This window comes from Symphalangus syndactylus, chromosome 1, assembly GCF_028878055.3.
Source record: "Symphalangus syndactylus isolate Jambi chromosome 1, NHGRI_mSymSyn1-v2.1_pri, whole genome shotgun sequence".
NCBI lineage: Eukaryota > Metazoa > Chordata > Mammalia > Primates > Hylobatidae > Symphalangus > Symphalangus syndactylus.
In genome coordinates this window covers 160,974,183-160,990,836 of record NC_072423.2, presented here as the reverse complement: position 1 = coordinate 160,990,836, position 16,654 = coordinate 160,974,183, and positions in this window count along the sequence as shown.

Genomic DNA, 16,654 nt, shown 5'->3' with positions numbered 1-16,654 from the left:
CTGGTACCATTCCTTCTGAAACTATTCCAATCGATAGAAAAAGAGGGAATCCTCCCTAACACATTTTATGAAGCGAGCATCGTCCTGATACCAAAGCCTGGCAGAGACATAACCAAAAAAGAGAATTTCAGACCAATATCCTTGATGAACATTGATGCAAAAATCCTCAATAAAATACTGGCAAACCGAATCCAGCAGCACATCAAAAAGCTTATCCACCATAATCAAGTGGGCTTCATCCCTGGGATGCAAGGCTGGTTCAACATACGCAAATCAATAAATGTAATCCAGCATATAAACAGAACCAAAGACAAAAAGCACATGTCTATCTCAATAGATGCAGAAAAGGCATTTGACAAAATTCAACAACCCTTCATGCTAAAAACTCTCAATAAATTAGGTATTGATGGGACGTATCTCAAAATAATAAGAGCTATCTACGACAAACCCACAGCCAATATCCTACTGAATGGGCAAAAACTGGAAGCATTCCCTCTGAAAACTGGCACAAGACAGGGATGCCCTCTCTCACCGCTCCTATTCAACATAGTGTTGGAAGTTCTGGCCAGGGCAATCAGGCAGGAGAAGGAAATAAAGGGTATTCAGTAAGGAAAAGAGGAAGTCAAATTGTCCCTGTTTGCAGATGACATGATTGTATATCTAGAAAACACCATTGTCTCAGCCCAAAATCTCCTTAAGCTGATTAGCAACTTCAGCAAAGTCTCAGGATACAAAATCAATGTACAAAAATCACAAGCATTCTTGTACACCAATCACAGACAGACAGAGAGCCAAATCATGAGTGAACTCACATTCACAATTGCTTCAAAGAGAATAAAATACCTAGGAATCCAACTTACAAGGGACATGAAGGACCTCTTCAAGAACTACAAACCACTGCTCAATGAAATAAAAGAGGATAAAAACAAATGGAAGAACATTCCATGCTCATGGATTGGAAGAATCAATATCGTGAAAATGGCCATACTGCCCAAGGTAATTTATAGATTCAATGCCATCACCAGCAAGCTACCAATGACTTTCTTCACAGAATTGGAAAAAACTACTTTAAAGTTCATATGGAACCAAAAAAGAGCCCGCATCGCCAAGTCAATCCTAAGCCAAAACAACAAAGCTGGAGGCGTCACGCTACCTGACTTTAAACTATACTACAAGGCTACAGTAACCAAAACAGCATGGTACTGGTACCACAACAGAGACATAGATCAATGGAACAGAACAGAGCCCTCAGAAATGATGCCGCATATCTACAACTATCTGATCTTTGACAAAACTGACAAAAACAAGAAATGGGGAAAGGAATCCCTATTTAATAAATGGTGCTGGGACAACTGGCTAGCCATATGTAGAAAGCTGAACCTGGATCCCTTCCTTACACCTTATACAAAAATTAATTCAAGATGGATTAAAGACTTAAATGTTAGACCTAAAACCATTAAAATCCTACAAGAAAACCTAGGCAATACCATTCAGGACATAGGCGTGGGCAAAGACTTCATGTCTAAAACTCCAAAAGCAATGGCAACAAAAGCCAAAATTGACAAATGGGATCCAATTAAAGAGCTTCTGCACAGCAAAAGAAACTACCATCAGTGTGAACAGGCAACCTACAGAATGGGAGAAAATTTTTGCAACCTACTCATCTGACAAAGGGCTAATATCCAGAATCTACAATGAACTCAAACAAATTTACAAGAAAAAAACAAACAACCCCATCAAAAAGTGGGCAAAGGACATGAACAGACACTTCTCAAAAGAAGACATTCATGCAGCCAAAAAACACATGAAGAAATGTTCATCATCACTCGCCATCAGAGAAATGCAAATCAAAACCACAATGAGATACCATCTCACACCAGTTAGAATGGCCATCATTAAAAAATCAGGAAACAACATGTGCTGGAGAGGATGTGGAGAAATAGGAACACTTTTACACTGTTGGTGGGACTGTAAACTAGTTCAACCATTGTGGAAGTCAGTGTGGCGATTCCTCAGGGATCTAGAACTAGAAATACCATTTGACCCAGCCATCCCATTACTGGGTATATACCCAAAGGACTATAAATCATGCTGCTATAAAGACACATGCACACGTATGTTTATTGCGGCAGAATTCACAATAGCAAAGACTTGGAACCAACCCAAATGTCCAACAACAATAGACTGGATTAAGAAAATGTGGCACATATACACCGTGGAATACTATGCAGCCATAAAAAAGGATGAGTTCCTGTCCTTTGTAGGGACATGGATGAAATTGGAAAACATCATTCTCAGTAAACTATCACAAGGACAAAAAACCAAACACCGCATGTTCTCACTCATAGGTGGGAATTGAACAATGAGAACTCATGGACACAGGAAGGGGAACATCACACTCCGGGGACTGTTGTGGGGTGGGGGGAGGGGGGAGGGACAGCATTAAGAGATATACCTAATGCTAAATGACGAGTTAATGGGTGGAGGAAATCAACATGGCACATGGATACATATGTAACAAACCTGCACATTGTGCACATGTACCCTAAAACCTAAAGTATAATAAAAAAAAATATTTTGTTTTTGTAAAACATAGGTAAAATTTTGTTGAACACCATCAATTGCATATTAAATTAAAAATGAAAGATCTCGAAGTTTGAAATACTAGCTAACATAAAATATTAGTAAAATAATAACTAAACCTTATGAATAATTTTGGCATTGTAAGTACTTTTTTAAAATTATTGACTACTCTACAAAACCCTGCAAAAAGAGAGCCCATTATTATATCCACTAGACTTATGAAAAAACAGAAAAACAAAGAAGTGAAATGTTTAACAAAAGCCAACCAGTTTTTAAGTGGAAGCACCATGATTCCAATTCAAGTTACTCTGAACTATAATTCTCTACAGCATATTTACGATGGTAAAATTTAATATCTACAGAAAACTACTATTGCTGATTTTTTCAGATATAGCTTTACAAACTGTTTTGATGTGTAATATATCACTATTTTGAAAAATTGGGACATATTTGAACTAACGTTGTATTACTTCTTGCTCATTTAACTTCCTTTACATTATAACATCTTTCCATAGAGCTGGTTTCAGGATAGTGTCTCTAAATTGACAAGTTCAATGAGAAAATGTTAAAGCTATAATAATTTACTCATTGTTTTCAAAATTGTTCATGTGGTATACAAGAATGTCTCATTGTTACCCAAAATACCACAAGTTGTAAATAGTGAAAATAATCAATAGCAGAAAGTAATGTATAGTGCAATTTATCTTTGTCACTCTTCCTTTTCTGGATCTCTGAGTACAAAGTATATGCTGATGTGTACGTATCAATATGGCAGTTCACACTTTTCAAATTTCCTTATCATGAACATTGATCCATCCTAGTTAACTTGCAACTAGCATACCCCTACTCATTTATTTAGCTAAATTCATATCCTTATATTTTAAGTAAACTCAAATAATGGCTCTAACTAGTATAAAATATGGCATGTAGAAAGTGTTGCTTGTGGCAGAAAAGCCTTTTTAAGCATTTTCAAAAAGGAAGAGTTTTCAACTTTATGGATTCAAAACTAAAATTGTTCTCCATTGAATCAACTGAAAACCAAATATGGAGATGCAACTTTTTTATGTCTACAATTAGCTATTTGACTTTAAGTTATATATTTCCAACAAGTAGTAGTAGGTTGAGATAATCCATTCTACCAAGCACAGACCATGAATTTTTTTTCAACTTTACTTTTCAGCTATGTGTTTGGTGTATGTTTGGACCTTTCTTGTGATCTGTTCTCTAGTCGTATCAGAACCTATCAAGTGTCTATTACGTTGCCAGGCACATTTGTGAGACAGAGTTAGGCCAGGCGAGAATTCCTTTCGTTAAGTGTTTGATCTGTTAATTAGCATGTTTTCCTGAATTGGTTGCTTTTAATCATATTGTAGAACTCTATGCACAAAAGTATTATTTTGCAATTCTTTGATACTATATGAAAGAGTGATCCACACAACACATTATAAAGAACAGAGGGATAATTGAGAATACCTAAGCTACATAATGGGAAGCAAACACTAAGCCATTTCCTTGATAGGTAACGTAACTTTTGAGGCAACCAGCTAAAAATAAAACACACCATATAGATAATGAGTCTTTAATTATTCCATTCTATGGTATGGAGTAACCCTTTCCACAGACGTGTGGCAAAGAAACATGGTTTGTGCCATTCATAAGTGGATTTCCCTCCCTTTTATTTCCTCCGAGTCTTCTTTTTGTTTCTAATTCCTCTTCCGTATATTACATAGTCCTTGTCTTACAATGCTCTGTGTCACAATGGAACTTCCTTAGATTTTGTTTTTAATATGAATTATTGAAAATAACCATTCTTTCTTTGTGACAATGAAAAATTGATTTTTAAACTTTTATTAACATGTAATACATTTGGAGAATGTATTATACGTCAATACCCATGTAGCCAATAGTCAAATCAGATAAGAAATATTGCTAATGTCTTTGAAATTCGTCTCTTCCACTCCAAGAGTCACAAAAAATTTCCTTCCTTTCTACTTTGTATAAGTGGAATTAAATAGTATGTATCTTCTGTGTCTAGATTTCTTCACTCAACACTGTATTTTGGAGAGTCATTTAACTACAGCCCACGGTTGTAGTTCAATCTTATTGCTTAATAGTATTACACTGCATGAATGTGCAATAATTAATTTATCTCTTCTACATTTTCTGGGCATTTGAGTGATCTCCAGTGTGTGGCTATTTTGAATACTGCTAACACAAACATTTCAGTACGGTTTTTTAAACACATGTACACATTTTTATTGAGTTTCTGGGTCATGGTATATGCATAGTCACATGTAAATTTTTGGCAGAGTTTCTTTTTAATTAAGTTTTATAACTTGTGCTTCTGCTGTTCCCATTTGCATGGATATTGACACTATTCTCTCCTCTCCAATGAAAGCTCATAGGCACAAGCCAAAGACCTCTATTACCTGGCAATGGGACTTCTGCTTCATGTACACTGAGAGTTGCTATTCAATGATTTTCAGAATTTCATGGCAGTGACTGGAGTTCTATGGCCCAACTTAGGCTCAACCAATAAAAAGCCCCCTGGTCCTGTAGAAATCAGATTAATACTACTTCCTGTCTTCCATTAGTGAGTATCTCTCCCAATTATAGCCAGATGGGATTTTGCTGTTTAGTGATTTTATGCTAATAAATTATAGATCACAGATTCACACATAATCTTTGATTTAATTCTCACATACCATTTCTATATGGTCATGTTAGCATCTCCTGTTCACTGAGAAGTAATCAGAGCAGGTAATTTTCTTAAGGCTTCTATCAACCACATTGTTGATTGAATGTCATAATTGTTGATATCAAGGATCATATTACTTCAAAAAATAAACATTGGTAACTAGTGATAGCCAAATAATGGGAAAAAAAGAGTTTATATATATACAAATAAAGTATATTTAATATATATATATAAATAAAGTATATATAGAGTATATATAAAGTGTATATATATAAATAAAGAGTATATATAAATAAAGAGTAGATGAAATTGATCTAAACAGAGGCTACCAAAATATATTAGTACATATAAATAAAGTGTAGATGAAATTGATCTAAACAGAGGCTACCAAAATATATTAGTACATATAAATAAAGGGTAGACGAAATTGCTCTTCAAATATTCAAATATCTTAGTCATTTATAAAAATTATTCATTTTTATATAAATAATTTGATAAAGAATTTGGCCTTGCAAAAGTACCTATAAAGAGGCCAACAAACTATTAAATTTGTACAAATATGTTTAAATTTGTATCTGTGGAAGAACTTATTTACCCAATTTGCCAATATTCATGTATTGTACCCAATTACAAAATAAACCAATATATGACAGTGATAATTGTCTAGATATCTGCCAACTATTTTATATCTAGCCAATTCTAATCCCAAAGTATGTATCTTCTTCCAAATTTTAAGCATACATTATGAATCTCAAAAATAATTCAATCTTTTTCAGCCATTGTGAAAAAGATTATTATACTTGTTAACAAGTTCATTTTACTTGTTATTATTTATATTTTGAGGACAGGTTAAAAATATGTTATAGCCCGACAAAAATAAAATAAAGCTCATCAATTTATCAAAAACACTATCTGTATAAACACACATCTCTCTATGTTTTACATGGCATCAACAACTATTTTCCTGCTGCCATCGAATAAATATAATGTGACTTAAGTCTAAAAAGTTGTGAAAGTAAATGTATCTACATATTTTAGCCTCTCAAAACTGCCTCTTATTGTGCAATATGGAAATTTACAACTCACTAAACTTTTCAATAGATCTCTTGCAAAATTAAACTCAAATAATTGAAAACATTATAAATGTTTACCTAACATTAGAGAATAACTGCTAACAGTAAAATCCGAAACATTGTTTAGCCAAATTTACATTTGACGCAGTACATAGAATTACAAGACAAGCCATAATTCATAAAATTAAATTGTCTGTTAATGCCAACAATACTTTGACAAATTTTCGATAAATTTTACTTAATTAATGATTTTAACCCCCGAAACATTCCCATGATAGCTACTTTGAAGTATAGCTACTCTCAACTGTTCAAATGCACCTATCTTTCAAAATACAGGGTGCATAATATTTCCTCCTATTATGCTGATAATAATTGCAACAGCGAACATAATTTCTTTTGTAACTGAGTGCCTCTGAACAAAAAATTAATACTTATCTGTTTCTATGCACTGCTATGCATTTTGTGCCTACTATATTTTACATTTACCAAATGCCTGAATCTATTCTTTCTTGCGTTGAAATATTTTCATACATTGCTTCTTTCACCCTCTCCATTTTGTATTCACCATATGCACTATATTTAACAATCATAATCACCTCACAATGGTCAATCCCAATGTCCCTTCAGTTTCAGCAAACTGTAAGCTGTTCGCAGTATTTGGTCCTCACCATTACCTATTGCTGTTTTCCTTCACTTTCTTCTTTAAAATAATTACCCCTTCCTTCCATATTATTCTCATGTTATATAACCACATTACCATGGTTTTTCTCCTCCCTCATCCCTACCTTAACTACTCATGAGCCCTTTCCCGCCATCTTTACTGGCTTCTTTTTTACGATTTTTTTCTAACCCTGGGTAATTAATTTTAATCTTCTGCCTTCAAATTTTCTCTTTTCTTCTACCTCTGAAATCTCAACTATTATTTTTATTTGATGAATCGGAAGCCACTCCATCTAAAACTTCCTATCACCAATTCCCTCTGCTACTTAGCTCCTTTCATTTCCATGGCCTGCTGTCATTTCAGTAATCCAAAATCAAATTAACATTCTTTCTATAAAATTAGTTTCCTTTTCTTACTCTCCTGTTTTTTCAAAATTTCTATTATTCCAGACAAAATTTTCACTGTTGCTTTCAGGTAACAGAGTCTATCTATACTTTTTTTGTTGTTTTAATTTTTATTTTTGGTGCGAGGTCTCACATCTCTCCCTCTTGCTCCTTCCATCACTATTCCTTGCCTTTTTAGTTTCTGGGCTTTTAGGCCTTCTGTAGGGCAATTCCTCTTTCCTGTCGCTCATAACACACACTATTGCCACGTTAGTCTTCCTAAAAGCCTAATTCTATCTTTATACTCCGACACCAGATTCATTAATTGGATCATCAAATTCCTGGATAGTCTGGCCAAAATCAGCAGTACTAGACTCAACTAGAGATGGCAAACAAAACCATATCTGCCATCACGAATGGCCACAACTCTGCACACTGCCACCTGGACAACCCTTTTCATTTTCATACTTTGCATGGATCATATTTCAGCATTTGAATACCCTTGCTATCAACCTTACTTTACAATTAGTCTTCCATAAAGCCCAAATTACTTCCTCTAAGAAATGTCCCTGAACTTGCCTCCGTGCAACACTATTTATCACGAAGCACAAACTTACCTTCCTCTGACCACTCACTCTTATTGAAGTGGACATCCACTTGGTTCTTTCACATGTAGCCTTATGTTGTTGTTGTTGTTCATATATAGGACACCAAATATTAGCTAACCTACATGTTAGTATTTTTTAAAAAGAATACATCATTGTGTTGTAAATATCTTTGGATTCGAGTATTTTTATGATTATAAACCTTACGTAATTTTTATACTTTTATTTTAAAAAATTTATTGGATATTTTATTTATTGAGTAATTACAACACCAAGCAACTTCCTAACCCCTATAAATAATTTATCCATTTAGCCCTGATTAAAGATAGGCATTACCTTATCACTATTTTAGAGATGGAAAAACTGAGGTTCTGAGAGGCTAAATTACTTGAGTTCACCACAAAGTGACGGGATCAAGGTTCATGTGAGTTAGTCCGGCTCTAGAGAGTGCTCTGTTCAACACTATGCTGCAAATCAATAATGATACTAATAATATTTATTATTATGTAATTACCAATGAATCTGCCAGTGTGAGATAATCAACCTTATGCATTGTTTTGCTGAATTAACTTTTCATTTTTTCTAGGCATGTTTTTATTTTGACAAAGTTGACAATTCCATGTATAATTTCATTTCTTGCTTTATGATTTCATGGTTTTATGTCTATATATTATGGCATCATGTGGCCATAAAATAAATGGTGCTGATTTGTGGGAATTTAAGTCTATCCACACACACACAATTATTTGTCAGTGCTTGATGAACTCTATGTATCAGAGAGTAATCCACAATCACACTTCTCATTCTATACAATCAGTTTCCTTTTCTTACTCTCCTGTTTTTACAACATTTCTATTATTCCAGACAAAATTTTGACTGTTACTTTTCCTTTATGTTCATATTCAGGTAACAGAGTCTAGCTATACTTTTCGTTGTTGCAGTTTTAAGTTTTATCTTTGGTGCAAGGTCTCACATCACTCCCTCTTGCTCTTTCCATCACTTAGTCCCTTTTGCCTTTTCAGTTCCTGGTTCTTTAGTTCTTGGCTTAGATTTCTATTCCCTTAAGATGATTGTTTAACCGTATTATTGTGTCAGTGGCCATATGTTTTAAATTCTTGATAAATTCTGCCAAACTGAGCCTAGAAAGTTTGTACTAAAGCACTCTTCCAATAATGAAGATAAACCACTGTGAAGGAATCTTACAATATTTGTTCATTTGATAATTAAATTTTTGTCATTTTTATAATTTCTAGTGTTACAGAATAGATGTGTAGTTATTCATCTTATAATCCTTCTAATATGATCTACCTACCTGGCTATGCTTTGCTTATGTAAATGACATTCTGATAATAGTTTTATTTATTTCTTGTTAACTAACCACTAATCAGTAATTGATTGCCTCGTCCTTTGACTCTATGTCTTCTTAATTCAGAAAAATGTTGTTATTTAGAATAGCTTAAATTCGAGTGAAGTACCTTCTAGTTAGAAGATTGAAAATAGATTATTTCGCAGATTATGGTTTAGATACAAAATTGTACCCTATCATTCGTTATCTTTCCATCTGCCACTAAACTTTAATAGACAGAGTGAACAAGGGATGGTCCTGCAGGAGCCACACTTAACGGGCTGCCACAGCTAGTGCCAGACGGCCTTAGAGGGACTTCGGTTGTTTTTCCACAGCAGTGGTTTTCAAACTCCACTGTGCAATGGAGTCACCCAGGGGACGTGCTGCAAAAGAGACTGCTGAGATTTCCTGAGTTTCTGATTCAACAGATCTGGGGGCCCAAGAATTGACATCTCAATGTAACACCGATGTTGTTGGATCAAAGACCACTCTTTGAGAATCAATGATCTACATGATTTGAATCCAAGAAAATTATGCCCTGAATTTCTCCAAAATCCAAGTCTCTGTCCAGGCAATCCCTAACATAATCAAATTCGGCTTCATTTATTTAGAAGTTGCTTATATAAGAGTAAAAAGTCAAGCTGGTAGCACAAACATAATTTTTCTCTCAAGAGGCCATCCATTTTCCAGAATCTGTCTTTGGTCTTTACTACTTGTTCAACATGATGCCCAGTGTCCCTGCCTCAACACTCCCTCCTTGCTTCCTTCATTGAAACAAAGTCCTCGTCAATGGCCAAAAAGTACTTTCCAGAACTTCACACTCACCTTAGAATACTTTAACTTTGCACCCCCATAACAATCAAGTATACTATTGTGTGCTATTTCACACATTTTGATTTTATTGATCATTTCTATGCATATTTCTTAACTCTCTTAAAAATGCTTGTGTCTTAATAATATTGCTTCTAAATTATGTTGCTCAAAATAGTTTTTTGATAAGCACTTTTTCAATAATCATTTACTGGACCCCCAGGAGAAGGGAAAGAAAGAACAAATAACTGACTTAGCAACGTTTTCCATTTCCATGATGATGGCAAATTATCTAAAATTGGGTCTGAAATCTCACTTTTATAAACACAGAACAGAATAATTTATTTGATTTACTTAGCAATAAGCTTCGATTTCACAACATAAGCAATAAAAATAACAAATATTTCAGGATGCTATATTTTATTATGTACTTTGGACAGGTGGGACTCTGATTATATAATGTTCTCCAATTAATGGAAGAGGCTGAAGGATATATTTCTGAATTTGTAGCACCGCTTTTTGTGAATAAGCTTCTGTAAAACTTAAGAATCTCTAAAATGTTACAAGAAAAATTTGATATATATTGGTGTATACATGCTGTATTGCCCTCTGATTTAGCCACATAGCCTGAAGTTTTCCAAACTTGAAAAATTATTTTTTCAAAGTTATAGAATTTATTAGAATTTGTACTTCAAAAAACAGCTAATTTTTAAATGAATTTTTAATAATCTAGATGCTTAAAAAATTCTATGCTACCACAAAATTTCAAGGTTATGCAGCTTTCTCACAGAGTTTGGCAAAGTAGGATAAATTGAATTTTTCTGTCTTTATAGATGAAGAAAATGAGAAATCAGAGGTTACTTACTTGACCAAAGTTTTGCCACAAGGAAGAGAACTAGAATTTAGACCTAATTTTTAAGCTATTATTCTGCTTTAATCTTATTTTGTTCCAAGTTTTTGATGCATTCATCACTCAAATATTACTGAAAAGAAACATGTTCAGGTTTTATGATGTTGTTCAGAGATCTCTGAGAGAGATGATACCTCATTATTTTATTTTGATATATAACACGATGATTTTCTTTTCTTTCATGGTACAAAGAACATGATTTAACCATAAAATTCTAACAAGTGTTTTACTTTCAAAGCCTGAAATCTAAAAATGTATATTGTTCTTAGTTATTTAGTGGTCATAATCACACCTAATTGTTCATGTCCTAAACATTAGAAATATAAGGATACACAACTTTGATGAAGAATAAAAGTAAAATTTTTTTTATTCTAAGAAGATCTTTTAAATATTCTCCATTAAAAGTTTTGAATTTATTGTCAAAATTTCTCAAAGAACAAATAGGAGGATTAAAAATGTTTTGGCCAAAGATATTTAATTAGCAAGAAATGAGTTCAAAAATAAATTATTTATTGAGGTTAATTTCATATTCATGAGAATAGTTTCAAAAAGCATATTTCCTGAAAACATGCAATTAGATATAGACAGGCTTTTGGTCTTTAAATGCTACAAGAATAATAAAAAGTAAAAATGGCCTTCAGTTTCATATATAATTGGTTATGTTTTCCTCCAGAATTGGCATTTCAGCTGAAGAGAATGTGTGCTTCAAACTTGGAAATAAATAATGCATTTACTTATTTGATTAAAGATTGCACAGTGAATTTAATAAAGACATTATGGTCTTGTAATGTAATATAAACTCAATCTTCTACTTACAAACAACTTTAAGACAGAATTTAGGAGGAATGTCCTTTGGAAAATTATCTTTCCTTCCCCCACAGATGATTCAAATAAACAATATATACTGTTCGGAACATTTCATTTTATCTGGAACTAACCCTCTGTTGGCATGTCTTCTTCATCACTGAAAATGTAAGAAAGCACAGCCTCATCATGAAAATGCTGGGTATCCACGTCACACAACTTAAAAATCATAATGAGTTGCAGGTTTCATTGTCAAGAATTACCCTGCGCTTCAAAAATGTGCTTGCTCCTTATGAAGCAATATAAACCTTGTTTTTAATCTTGCGAACTGTATATTCTATTGGATATGTCTATTAAAGACCGAATTATGAGTGAACAATAAATGTCTTTCCTGAGAAAGATGCATTTTCTGTTGCACTTAGACTTGAAGGTGGTGTAGAAGGTACTTGGCCAAAATTGGGGCAAAGAATGGTTCCTGTGAAGAAGCAACAGTGAGAGTCTGGTTATCTACATATAAAAGAATAAAACTGGACCCTTATCTTAGACTGTACACAAAACCAACTCAAGGTAGATTAAAGGCCTACCTGTAAGACCTGCAAGTATAAAATTCCCAGAAGAAAACACAGAGAAAACAACTCCTTGATATGGGCCTTGACAATTTTTTTTTGGCTATCACACCACAAGCTCAGGCAACAAAAGCAAAAATAAAGAAGTGAGACTGCATCAAAATGCAGTGCATAAAAAGCTTCTGCACAGCAAACACTCAACAAAATGAAAAGACAGCCTGCAGAATGGGAGAGAATATTTAAAAACCATATGTCAGATAGGGGTTGACATGTGAAATAAAAATCTCACACAACTCAATGTCAAAAAACAATCCGACTGATAAATACCCAAAGTATCTGAATAGACGTTATTTAAAAGGCATACGAAGGGCAACAAGTGTATGAAAAGGTGCTCAACATCATTAATCAGAAAAATGTTAATCAAAACAAATATATCATTTCACAACTGTTAGGATGGTTATTATATAAAAAAGAGAGAAGTGTGATGAGGGTGTGGAAAAAGGAAACCCATGTTCACTGCTGGTGGGAATGTAAACTGATACATCCATTTTGGGAAACGGTATGAGGGTTCCTCAAAAATTTAAACTAGAGTTACTGTATGACTCCACAATCCCCCTGCTGGGTATACACCGAAAGGAACTGAAATCAGTGTATGAAAGATATATCTGTATTCTCATGTTTATTGCAGTATATTTCACAATAGTCAGGCTATGAATACAATTGGATAAACAAATTATGATATATAGTTATATATCATATTATAATCTTATAAACTCTGTAATAATAATAAAAATATTATGTATATAGTATTCAATCTTAAAAAAAGATTAAAATTGCCATTTTTGATGATATGGATGAACCTGGATGGCATTATGCTAAGTAAAATAAAACCAGACATGGAAAGAAAAATGCTTCATGATCTCACTTCTATGTGCTATCTAAAAACAAGCCAAGTATACAGAAACAGTAGAATGGTGGTCATCAGGGATAAGGATTAAGAGGAAACGAAAAAAAGCAGATCAAAGGGTACAAACTGGCAGTCATGTAGGATGAGTAAGTTGTATCTAACCTATAGTATGATACCAATAGTTAATAATATTGTATTCTATACTGAAAATTTTCTAAAAGTATATTTTTTAGGTGCTCTTGCCAATCACATAAAAATAAAGCTATGAAAGGTGATGGATATGTTAATTGGCTTGATTGTAGTAATAATTTCACGGCATATATTTATGCCTTAAATATGTACCATGAAAATAAGTAAATAAACTAAAATGTAGGTTATCAAAACTTAACAATTTATACACTAAAAATTTCAAAACTTGAAAAAATAACTCAATGGGAGAGATTTACAATTACTTCAATCCTATTAGAGCGGCAATGACGGAAGATAAGTAGAGGAAGGAGACAACCTGATACATGTAGGCTCATCAGCAAAGCCTGAGGGACAGTAATAACATCCATAGCGTTGACAGCCAAACCATCAAAAACTTTGCTGTGAATATATTATTTTTACAACATATGAAACACAAACAGAACAGCAAATCTTGATTCAGGCATCTATCGTCCTAATTAACTGCCTCTCTGATCATGTATGCATGTGTCACCTTGATCGCAACCATTTTCGAAAACATCGAAACAAAAATAAACTATTGTAATTTTAAAAAATAAATTATCACGTGAAGTTTATATTTGAAGTTATTTTTCAGGAAAACTTCTGGACACTGAAGATACTTATAGTCAATATTACCTCAAGGCAATTATGGCACCCTAACTACTGTTTTTAGTAATATCTGCTTCCAAATACTCTTAGAAATGGGCAACTTGATAAGGTGATCCCTGAAAATCTCTGCCATCTTGATTGGGTTAACTGTGTTTATTTAAAGAGGCTAAAAAGAAGGTTGGTTTTTAATGCATGGTAACTATGCATTAAAAACAAAATTATATATGAAAAATGAAATTATATATGAAATTATAATGAAAAATGCAATGTTACTCCATGCCTTCTAACATTATTCTTCCTACTTGGGTACCTTTTTGCCATCAGAACAAATTATTAGGATAAATAAATTTGAAAGGGCCATACATACCTACTAAATAGAAGTGCCATGAATTTGTTTGTAATTTTATGTTATTTTAATTATTGTAGTTATTGTAGTATGTGGTTATAACCCTTTTTGCGTTAATATACAGTAATCCTAGAGACACCTAGAATTATTTTAAAAGTTGAGTCAGTTGTCTCCAGTTATAGAAAATTGACTTACACACTTTTAGTAGTGAAGTCAAAATATCTGAACTGAGTTCACTTCTGCACAAAGGAAAACTCTGCAAGTAACTGAAATTTTCTCAGGACTGGCATATAGACAATTCTAAAAAAGTCCTGGGATATGAACTATCTCAAATTGGCAGCATATACTGGCATGTGCCTCATCCTGCTGACCGTCATTTCAGCTTGAGATACTTACAAAAAAGAGAAAAAAGATAGCTTAATAGTTCCAAGTTTAAATAGTTATATTGGTATACTCCTTAAAAGAAAAATCAGCACCTTAGCGTGGAGTAAAAATTTTACTTATGATTTCTTCACTTTTCTCCCATCAACTCAACAGCCAGAAAATAAAGCATATTAATAAATACACATGCAGACACACACATTGTGGAAATCAAAGACCTGGGTCTATGTGTAGCAGTGTGTTGATAAACTATCTGTAGAGACCGGAGGTCAAATTAATTGTATATATGAAAATTATATAACTCTAGAGACTCAAGAAGATATGCAGATAAAAGTTACTACATAAGAAAATACAGATTTCTCTATTTTTCCACAACAGAAATTATAGAGTGGAATAGTGATTTTAAATGTAGCTTCTGTTATCATTTGGGGGAATAGAAAAGTGAGGGCAACAGAGATCAGAATATAGGCACTAATACTTGAATGCCTGTTATGTGTAGCTATTGTGCTTTGACAGTTTTACATAACTTTCTTATTTAACCAACACAAAACATTATGAGATTGATGTTTCTATGACTATTTTTCTGTATGAGAAAACCCAGGTTCTGACTTCACATCACTCATGCCATATTGGGTGGCTGAGGCAGGATTCAAATGCAAACGTGGCAGCACCACAGTCTATATTTTATTAATCATACAACCACTGTATCCAACTAATTATAAAGTCTGTATGGAAGCCCAGAAAAATAGGCCAGCATTAAATTGAAAACAGCATTAAAGAGAAAACTACTGATCTAAAAACATTTAGTTTTACAACTTTTAATTTACCATAATTGTGGTTGCTACTGTGACTATTTTATAGGGAAACCATGCACAAATTAATTCATGATACATTCATGTTTTTTTGCATATGTCTCTTTAAAAAAAATCGTTATTTAGGCAAAGTGCTAAAGAGAAGTTACTTCACCTTGCTGACATTGTGTCTTACAGTTTTACCCAACACATTTGAGTCATTACTTCCTTAGCTTAACAGGATTACTTAATTGCCTAGTCATGGAATGAATGATTTGGCTACTCCTACAGATGTATTAATAAAGCCTTATTGGTATAATAGTCAAGTTAAGATGAACATGCTTGTGACCTCTTGCAGAAATAATGAAGATTCTGCCATTTAAAGAGCAATAAAATGTAAAGATGTAATTACCAGCTCTTCATTATCTTATGGAATCTCAAGATAAACTCACTTTATTTCAATGTCAAAAGAGCATTAAAGTCCTTTTCAAAATGCCATTTAATTGGATAGATTAAGATACTTTAATACATTAATTTCATTCCTTGTTACTGTATATTTCACGATAAGAATGCAGGGATATATATTAGAGTTCTGGGAAACTGAAACTTGTGTAACTTACCAGTTAATTCTAAAATCTATTAATCATGTGCTTTGCTTATCTTTCTTCCTTGGTAAAATAGGGATGTTCAAAGATATTTTCTTGTTGTCTAAAGCATCTGTATCTCATACGAAAATATACAAAATATATAAAATATTAACAGAAGTATGCCAAATATATACAAAATAAAAATATACAAAATATTAATTTAGCAGAAAAAAAACTGTTGCATGGAGATAAAGTACAGAATGAGTAGCTGAGTTTGAATGACCAAGAGACTCACAAAAAGATGAGTATGCACAGTTATACTAATCACAAAGGACAAAGATCCCTGTGCACGTGCACGTCACACATATCTGAATAGGTCATATACAAT